Raw genomic sequence first — 10,785 nt, forward strand, 5'->3', positions numbered from 1 at the left:
ACCATAAACTTCTCTAATGCAGTAATCTCCCTCCGTGAAGGAATTACATAGCTTCTTTTCCAAATAGTAAACTCTCCCTTAATTCAAATTTCAGAAAGACATGATAGTAAACTCTCCCTCTTTGACAACACATGGCAAAGCCAACACATACTAAATGAGTAAAAATGTACCTTGAGTACTGATTGATATGCAATAATTCTATGACTATGCTACATCAAATGATGGATCTTCAACTCGGTTCCTATTGATGCATTACTAAAACTTTATTTTAGTAAGCTTTAGATAGGGGAATGACCCATAACTTACCTCTTAGATACAAAAAATGTATCTTTAGGTAATGGCTTGGGGAAAATGTTTCCAATCTATTCTTTTGTATGTACACATTCCAATCTGATTTCCTTATCCTACACCAATTCTTTGACAAAGTGATATTTTATTGGAATGTGCTTGGTTTTGGAATGCATCACTGGATTCTTCGATATGTTAATTGCACTTGTATTATCACAAAACATAACAACTGGTTCTTTGATCTCAACTTTCATGCCTTCCAATAACTATTTAAACTAAACAATATTAGAATAGTTCACTGCTGGTACAACATACTCTGCCTCTACTGTAGATTGGGATGTGCAATTTTTCTTTTTGCTTGTCCAAGATACCAATATTTTGCCAAGAAAGAATGCTCTGCCACTTTTACTCTTTCTTTCACCAATGTTTCCTACCCAATTAACATTAGTAAACACTTTTAAGTCCAAATTTCCTCCAAATTTATACCACAATCCATAATCTTCAGTACCTTTCAAGTATCTCAACATCCTTTTGATTGCCATCATGCAATTTTCTCTAGGTTTTTCTGAAAATCTTGCCATTATACCAACTGCAAGAGCAATATCAGGCCTTGTATGAATTACACACTACAATTTTCTAATCATTGATCTATATAAGGTCTGATCTACCTCTTTTGAATCATCATCTTTGGTAAGCTTTAGTCCAATACACATGGGAGTTCCAACTAGTTTTGAATCTTCCATACCAAAGTTTTTAAGTATCTCCTTGATATACTTAGACTTAGTGATGTAGATACCATTCTTTCTCTATTGAATTTGAAGACCAACAAGGAACTTAATCTCACACAACATAGACATTTCAAATTCTTTGTTCATTTACTTTGAAAATTCTTTGCATAAATCATCATTCCCTATAAACAAAGTATCATCCACAAATATTTTTGCTAAAACAATATTTTTATCTGGTCCTTCCTTGATGTACAAGCTACTGTTATCATTATTTCTCTGGAAACCAATCTGAATAAAGTAGTTATGCAATCTCTCATACCATGCTCTAGGGACTTGTTTTAGATCATACAATGCCTTGTGTAATTTGTAGACCATGTCCTTTTTGTCTGGATCAACAAAACCTTTAGGTTGCTCAATGTAGACTTCTTCATCAAGAATACCATTGAGAAATGCAGATTTAACATCCATTTGATATACCTTAAATATTTTATATGTTGCATATGCTAGTAAGGTCCTGACACCTTTCAATTTTGCAACAGGAGCAAAGGTCTCACCATAATCAATTCCTTCTTCTTGAGAGTAGCCTTTACATACCAATCTAGCTTTGTTTCTTGATACTTTACCATCTTCATTCAACTTATTCTTGAATACCCATTTTGTTCCAATCACATTTTTATCTTTAGACCTAGGTACAAGAGTCTAGGTTTTGTTCTTCTCTATTTGTTCTATCTCTTCATTCATAGCCTCAATCCAAATTTCATTTTCCAATGCATCTTTGACATTTCTAGGTTCAAAATCAACAAGTAAACAAGTACCTTTTAGCTTTTTTTTTCATAGTACCCTTTGATTTGTCTCTAATAATATGATCTAGTGCATGATGCTTCCTAACATACTTGGCCAATACAGTTTCCTTTCCTTTTGAATGAATTGCATTGTCATCCTCTTGAACTTCAACTTCAGGTTCTATCTACTTAGAATCAGTAGGCATCAGCTTGGTAGCTTCAGAATGTGACTCAGATCCTTGTGACTCGGTTGGACCTTTTTCCAACTTGGTGACTGAGGAAGACTTGGGAGTAGAAGTCTCCTGATTGATAGATGTGTCTGAAAATGTATCAGGTTCAATGAAAAAAATTCTCTTGTAATCTTCTAGTTCCTTTTTTCTTACTTCTTTAGTCCTTTCTACAAACTCATCAACTTTCACATGTGCACTTTCTATGATTTTGTGAGTAGACAAATTCAAACATCTATATGCATGACTCTTGCAGGCATATCCCAAAAATATACCTTCATCACCCTTCACATCAAATTTACCTTTTCTAGATTCTTTTGAGATATAACATTTACTTCTAAATACTTTCAAGTAACTTACATTGCATTTATAGCCACACCATAACTCATAGGGGGTTTTGAATGAGTCCTTCTTCAATTGTACTCAGTTCAAGGTATGAACTGCAATGCTAATGGCTTCATTCTAGTATTTGATGACAATGTTCTTTTCAATCATTAGAGTCCTTGCATAGTCCATGATAGATCCGTTCCTCCTTTCAGCTATTCCATTCTGCTCGAGAGTTCTAGGGGTTGATACTTGTCTTTTGATTCCTCTCTCAATGCAAAAGTTATTGAATTCATTGGAGATGAATTCATCACCTATATTTGATCTTAAGCATTTCAATCTTTTTCCTATTTCCTTCTCTACTCTAGCCAAATACCATTTGAACTTCTCAAATGCTTTTGACTTCTCTCTTAGATCCATGATAGTCATCATTCTAGAGTAGTCATCAACAAAAAGAATGAAGAACTTTTCTCTAGTATAACTCTCAATTCCAATAGGTTCACACAAATCAGTATGCACAATTTCTAGAATATCTTCAAACTGATAGTTTTTGCTTTTAAAACTAGTATTTTCCATCTTACCAATCTAACAATTCTTGCATAGCCCAACATTAGGTTTCTTTTTACTAGGAATGCCTCTTACTTTCTTGAATTCACTTATCTTTACCATGTTATCAAAATTTACATGACATAACCTTCTATGCCACAACCAACTTTCTTCAACTTGAGCAATAAAACATGAGCACTCACCAAGATCTAGATAAAATAAGTTACCTTTTTTTTGTTTGCATGATCCAATTAGCTTGCCTTTGTCATCTAGTAGTCTTGCCTTTCCATACATGAATTCCACCTTGAATCCAATGTTGATTAACTGTGTCACACTCAATAGATTATGTTTTAGTCCTTCAACCCAATAGGCATTATCACATACAAGTTCTTTGGTTAATGAGATTTGACCTCTTCCTTTTATGCAACAAGGTTTATTATTTCCAAACCTTACACTACCACCATCATAGTCTTCAAAATGTTCAAACTTAGTTTTGTCACTAGTCATATGAGGTGAACAACCACTATCTAAGATCCATGTATCATTTTTGCTCACATGAGAGATAAGTGCCATCTTGTCTTCTTCATCATTATCAGATTCATCTTTCATAGCAATGTAAACAATTTCATCTTCACTATTATCAGAATCCTTAGAGTCCTTAGCCATAAAACATGTTTTCTTACCTTTTTCCTTGAATGATTTGAAATCTTTCTTGCCATTACACTTATGACCTTTCTTCTCATCCTTGCTTTGCTTGTTTAGGCACTTGACTGAAATATGACCAATTTCTTCACATGAAAAATAGATTAGGGGAACTTTACCTTTGTATTTTCCTCTGCCTTTAGAACATTTTCTTGCAAGTAGAGATCCAACAACTTCAAGATCACTATCAGAACTTTCCTCCAATTCTTCTTCAATTTTTGACTAAGACTTGTTTACTTTCTTCCCTTTTTCCTTAAGTGAAAGCTTGGCTTCAAATGGTGATTCAATATTCTTGGAAGCTAGAACATAATTGGCATAGTTATCTAGCTCAAATTTAGTCAATCTTCCTACTATGGCATCCAAATTTATCTTATGATTTGGTTCACATCTTCTTTCTTGAATTGTAGATACTCTAATTTCATAAATGAGAAGTAGAGTTCTAAGAACTTTACTTACAACTATTTCTTCCTTGATATCTCCTCCAAAAGCTTTGATTGTACTAATACTTTCTTTGACCCTTTCAACATATTTGGTAATGTTTTCATCCTCTCTCATTCTCATCTAATCAAATTGTCCTTTTAGACTTTTTTATTTGGCTCTCCTCACATTGTCATCACCTCCATAGATATCCTTCAACTTTTTCCACATTTCAAAGGCAGTTTTGTAGTCCTTGATATCATCAAATTCTTCATAGCTTAAAGTAGATGCAATGTCTATCATCATGGTGTTATGAGTCTTTTTCTCAGTAATGTCACTAAAAGATAATGTACCAAGAGGAGTTGTGTATTCTTCATCAAGGTATTTCAATCCTGTATCTCTAATGGAAGCCAAATGAAGTCTCATGAGATCCCACCATGCTAAAAAAGTTATCCCTGTTAAGCCTGGAAATTTCTCTCTTGTAAGACATCCTAATCTTTAGCTTAGGTCTTTGAAATGCTTTTTGCAAGCACCAAAAGTTTTGATACCAATTGTTGGAAATATAGATGGAGTAACTAAGGGGGGCAGATGGGTGGGTGGGGGGGTGAATCAGTTACCACAAAAAAAATTCATAGATCCCTTAGATGTCAGATAAAACTAGTTATTGTTTTCACTCGGTAAACATACATAAAATGTTGTAACTCAGTAGATGCAGTGTATGTTAACTTTAATAGATCCTAAAAATTCATATTGATTAACATGTAACCATAAAAGAGATAACATGAACACATGAGACACCAGATTTAACGTAGAAATCCAATATGGGAAAATCCACCAAGTAACTAGCTACTGATTTTCACTCTTTTGAAGTAAGCGCTGTTATGAGCCAATGTGGTTAAAAGTTACAAAACACACTATTAGGTGTGACCTTGTTAAATTATTTAATCACCCTATTAGGAGTAGCCTTGTAGAAGGTCTTTAGAACAATTCAATAGAAGTGTCACCTTGTTAGAGGATTTGCAAATGGCTGTTAGAGCAACTCTATTAAGAGATTTAGGAGTCACTACTACAATGGTGAAAAAGTAACAATGAAATGACCTAAATGAGATGCAACTGAATTGCTGAAACAGATCTCTATTCTGCTTCACTCGATCCTTCCTGATCAAATACAATGTTTCTACTCCTCAAGGATATCTAACCATCCTTCAAAGTTTTCTCACACTTTCCTCTTCAAACAATTAATACACTTGCATACTCACTCATTACATTTTAGAATTCTCAACTTGAACTTTCATATATACCTTACAAATTATCAAGGCAACCCAATTACAACTTACAATTACCAATAATCATTACCTTAGTCGGCTACAATCATTACTTGAAATAATTAAACTTTATTTCTCAAAACAACAAAATCCTTCATTAGCTAACCCTGCTTAGTAAACACTATTCCTGAGTTGATTTCCTGTGTTAACCAACAGAAGCTCAGTTAATACTACTTCCTGTAAAATCCTTTGGAGACTGAGTGAACTCGGTAAACACTAACTTTCCTTTTTTAACCATGGGAGCTTGGTTAACACTACTTCCTACCACATTTTCCTTTGATGCCTGAGTGATCTCAGTAGACACTGTTTCCATAGAGTAATTTCCAAGAATGCTCTATAGACACAGAGAATTGCCTTGCTAACCAACTGAGCTTAGGAAGTACTAACTACCAACTAATATGACATTTGTGTAACATCAAAGACAACACACAATTAGACAATTGTATCCAACACATTATCTTAGAGGAAGTTACGAATTTTTGAGGTACATAGTCTTCTACAAAATTTTGAACAAAGTTTTTTAAAGTTTTGTACATATGTAGAATAGATTGTGTATTATGCTCGTAGAGATGAGATCCATCATGTTTAGTTAAGTGTTTTTTTTCACTCATGTCAAAGGGGGAGATTGTTGGTCTCAGATTGGTTTTGACAATTCAGTGTTAATACACTTAACTAATTCTTAAGTTGATGCCAAGTATAACATAGATGCCAAGCTATAGTGTGTGCCAAGCTAGAGATTCAATAGGTGCCAAGTGAACTTCAAGTGCCAAGTGAAGTTCAAGTGTTGAGTGATAAGTGATGCTGAGTCACTATAGATGTTAAGAAAAATATAGATGCCAAGCAAAATAAAATTACAATAGAACCTAAGTGAGACAGAATTCCTACATGTGCCAAGCATCAACAACTAGTAAGTGCCAAGTAACACATAATCAACATATGAGTTTGTGCCTTCACAAACTCAAATGTAAACCATTTTTGAGCTGACTTAGGATGAATTTCAAAGGATCTTGAAGATAAGATTGAACCTTTTGCATTTTCTATGTAATCAACATGTAGCCAATAAGAAAATTGGAGAAGGCATGCAACCAATTAGAAAAGTGAATAAATTGAGTGAAAAATTATGAATGAATACTAATCATACGTTCATACCAAACTCTAATTCTTTGAAGCCTTTATAAGGAAGATGAAACCCCATTGTATATGCATATGTGAGAAGTGTATGGGTGAATTATAGTGAAGTGCAGGGGGGTGTTTAAAGACTTAGAGTATAGAACAACATTGCAAAACTCAGTTGATCAAAATAGAGCAACCAAGATTTCGAGGAGAGATATATCAGATCAAGTAAGGTTCAAAGTAGATAGAGAAGAAAGAGGATCTAGAATCACCAATTGAAGATTGCAAGTCACTAGGTCAAGAAATTCTTCTATACTTTCTAACCATTATATTGTGAGAATGGAAATCCTATGTTGATAGTTTGGCCTAACAGTTATATTGGTTTAATAGCCATGTTGTAAGTCTTTCAATAAGGTGCTAAATCCTTTGACGGGGTAACATCCCAAGTGAGTGTTTGTAAATCCTTTAACTAGGTCACTTTTAATAGGGTGTAAAGTCTTTAATAGGATAGGCCTTTCATAGAGTCGACCATTTCAAGTGGTCAAACTTTGTAACCTTAAATAGTTACATATTGTTGTAGCGATACTTTGTGGGTCATCCCCACTCCAGTCTTACCTTCTCATTTTTGGAAGGTTTCTGGGTTACCAAATCTTGTGTTGTCTATTTTCATGCATGTCTTTACTTTCTTGTTTATTAGATGAATTAGATGCATGCGAATGTTTTCAGTTAAAAGGTTTTGAAAAGGTTAAAAATAGTTACTTCTAATTCACCCCCCCTCTCTCAGAAGTAAATCTTCCCACTTGTAAATTCTAACAATTCAATGTAAACAAAACCATCTAAAGTCCTATTCTTGATCTTTATTAATAGAAACATTAAAATAAAGCTAATATAAAGTTTGTAGATTCTTTTTAAAACAGAACTGTTAGATAAAAGATAATAAAAGTTAATACTTACTACTACACAAGATAGGCTAAAGGAAAGAAACACACACACACACACACACACACATATATAGTTGGAGGAACTGCACGAGGTGGCTAAAAGGATATTGCAAGAGGAAAACATAAATGCCAACCATAACAGAGAGATTCATCATAAAATTTACACCCCTAAACCAAAAGAAGAATCACCTAGAACTATATACATAAATATAAACCTGTATGTATATGGATGAATTTCAACATAAAATACAAAAGAATATACTAACACACACACACACACACACACACACACACACACATGCATACATATACATACATATACATATATACATACATATATATATACTTATGTAGATACATACATATATACATATATATATACTTATGTAGATACATACATATATACATATATATATATTTATATATACATATATATACATATATATATATATATCTATACATATATATATATATATATCTATACATATATATATATATATATACATATATATATGTGTGTGTGTGTGTATATATATATGTATACATATATATGTGTATATATATATGTATACATATATATGTATGTATGTATGTATGTATGTATGTATATATATGTATGTATGTATATATGTATATATATATGTATACATGTATATATGTATATGTATAAATATATACATACATACATATACATACATACACACACACACACACACACACACACACACACACACACACACATATATATATATATACACACATACATATATATATACATATACACACACACACACACACACATATATACACATGATCAGAAAATGTAAAGAATCACATTGAAACATATATATATATATATGATCCACAGAACATCAATTTTCTTGAAGAAAGGCATGGAGGAGATGGCATACAAGGAGAGATAATGTTTGAAGAAACTAAGAATACTATATGAAGAAACAAAGAGTTTAAAACATGAATTCATATAAATTATAAGATAGAGGCTAGATTAGAATAAGTAATTTTGTTAATTTTGAGAAGGTTGAAACTATTTGCACCTTCATTGGCCAATTTATCTACTCTAAAATTGTCTTCTCTAAAAAGTGAGTTAATTGATATTCCTTTAATTTGTCTAGGTAATTAAGAATCTCTTCTAGTTTTGAATTTAAGACCTAGTCAGGAGTTGTAAGACAATTTTTTTAAAAATATATATTTTTTATAACATTTTTTAATTATATCTATTTATTTAAAAAAATAAAATAAATTATATTTGTCATTAACTTCAATGAATAAAATAAAAATGAAAATAAATTAACCTTTTTACCATTATTGAAAAAGTTAACCAAAAACCATTAACTAAACTAAAAAAATTTAAGGGAAATATTTTCTAAAAATACAAAACTTAACTTATTCCTATTCCATTTTTGTACAACCAAACAATGGATTAATATATTCCCAATCAAATTTCAAGTGAACCAAATAGCATTGGAATTACCCTTTTCTATTTGCATTGCCCATTTCCATTCCCATTCCATTTTTCTATTCTAATTTTTAATTCCTATGCCAACAACCAAATGGGCCCTTGGTGATTGAACATATCTTTTAGGAGTTGGAATTAATCTAAGAATTGCTAGAGATCAAATTGTTGTATATATTTTTAGATAGATATGTCACCTTATTAGTATAGTAAGTTCTTTATCATTTTACGATTTAATTATATTGAAGTGGAACCAAAAAAATGGTCCATTGAATTTGACATACATTTAGCAAGCCATTTAAGCAGTATTATTATAAAAATCACCAATCCCACAAATTGATCATTAGTGTTAAACAAAATCCACATAACATGGTGATTTAGATCTTTCCTTGATGTAATGATAGAAAAAATATTAAGGGGAAAGCAGTTAAACACATTCTCATGATTATCACCATGCATTTTTAGAATAATCATGTTTGAAATAGTATTATATTTATCTTCATATATATATATATATATATATAAATATATATATATATATATATATATATATATATATATATATATATATATATATATATTCTAACCTCTTGAAAGGAAAGTACATGAAAAAGAATACTACATTACACAAAACCCTGAATTCCCCATTTTGGCCCCTCATTTATATTTTGAGTGGGTTGAAAGCTTTATAGGGAGCTAGAGATGGATCTAGTTGAGTTACAAGTACATGGCATCTTTAAAAAAGGAATCATTCATTTAGTAATAATATGATTTAAAGAGATTTTTAAATGTTTTAATAATAAATTTTATTTATTTTTACTTATTTTCATATGAAATATTTAAAAATAATATTTAAGATCATTTATTGGCATGAGTATTTATTTTATCTATTTTATAAAGTTATTTTTTGAAGTTTTTATTGAACTAATCTAATTATGTAATGTAAAACAACACATTGTAGTTCCTTAATTAGAGTTTGAAATAGAGCTATATGCTAATGTTGTGTTGACTATTGGTGCTTCAACTACAATTTCTCCCTCCATTGGGTCCTTAGTGTCTTCTGGTTCATTACAGGCTTTGTTAGCTATTAGGGCTCCTAGGACTTGGATGACTCCTTGGGTTTCATTATATGTTAGTGTTATGCTAGCTTTTGCAACTTTGACCAGACCTTTTCCTTCAATTGGACCCTCATTATCTACTAGGTCATCATAGATTTCCTTGGTTTCTAGAGTTCCTAGGGTTTCATTGGATGTTGGAGCTTTACAATTTATTGGTGATTTGAATACTATCAAGGATTCCACTAGGTTTTTTTCCTTTGATTGAGCTTGTTAGTCTACTAGATCATTGTTGGCTTTAGCTAGGAATTTTTCTTCCAGTAATGGGGTCTCCCCATTTACAAGTACCTTAACTAGCATTTTGCAAGTTATTGGTGCTTGTTTGTCTTCTTGAGCTTTGTAGGTTTTGTGGGTTGATGGATATTCTATATTTACATCATCCACTATAACTTCAATTTTGATGTAGGGTACTCCTCGTAATACCATAAACACATAACAAAAACAAAGAAATAATACCAAATGCAAGAAACAAAATATGGACAAGTCTTATTATCACTACAAATGTGGAATTACAAATTTCTTAACTACAATATGCTAACCCAAACGAGCACCTTCATTATAGTAATCTGCAAGATAGTGTTGCAAACTATCACCTAGAGCTATCTTAGATAATGTTTGGGCCTTTCTTAAATAAGTAGTGTTATATCACTTAGGAAGGTTCTATATGCTCAAACTTAATACCTAGGGCTGACAAATCCTAACAATACACATAGAGTTGGCCAAACACATCTTTGACAAATTATTTTAGAAATTTTGCTAGCCCAACTTCCGAAGGCCATATTTCAAAAATTGTTGCTCTAATT

This window comes from Cupressus sempervirens, chromosome 11 (genome assembly GCF_028749045.1).
Source record: "Cupressus sempervirens isolate cs-2001-9-10 chromosome 11, ASM2874904v1, whole genome shotgun sequence".
NCBI classification, from domain to species: domain Eukaryota; kingdom Viridiplantae; phylum Streptophyta; class Pinopsida; order Cupressales; family Cupressaceae; genus Cupressus; species Cupressus sempervirens.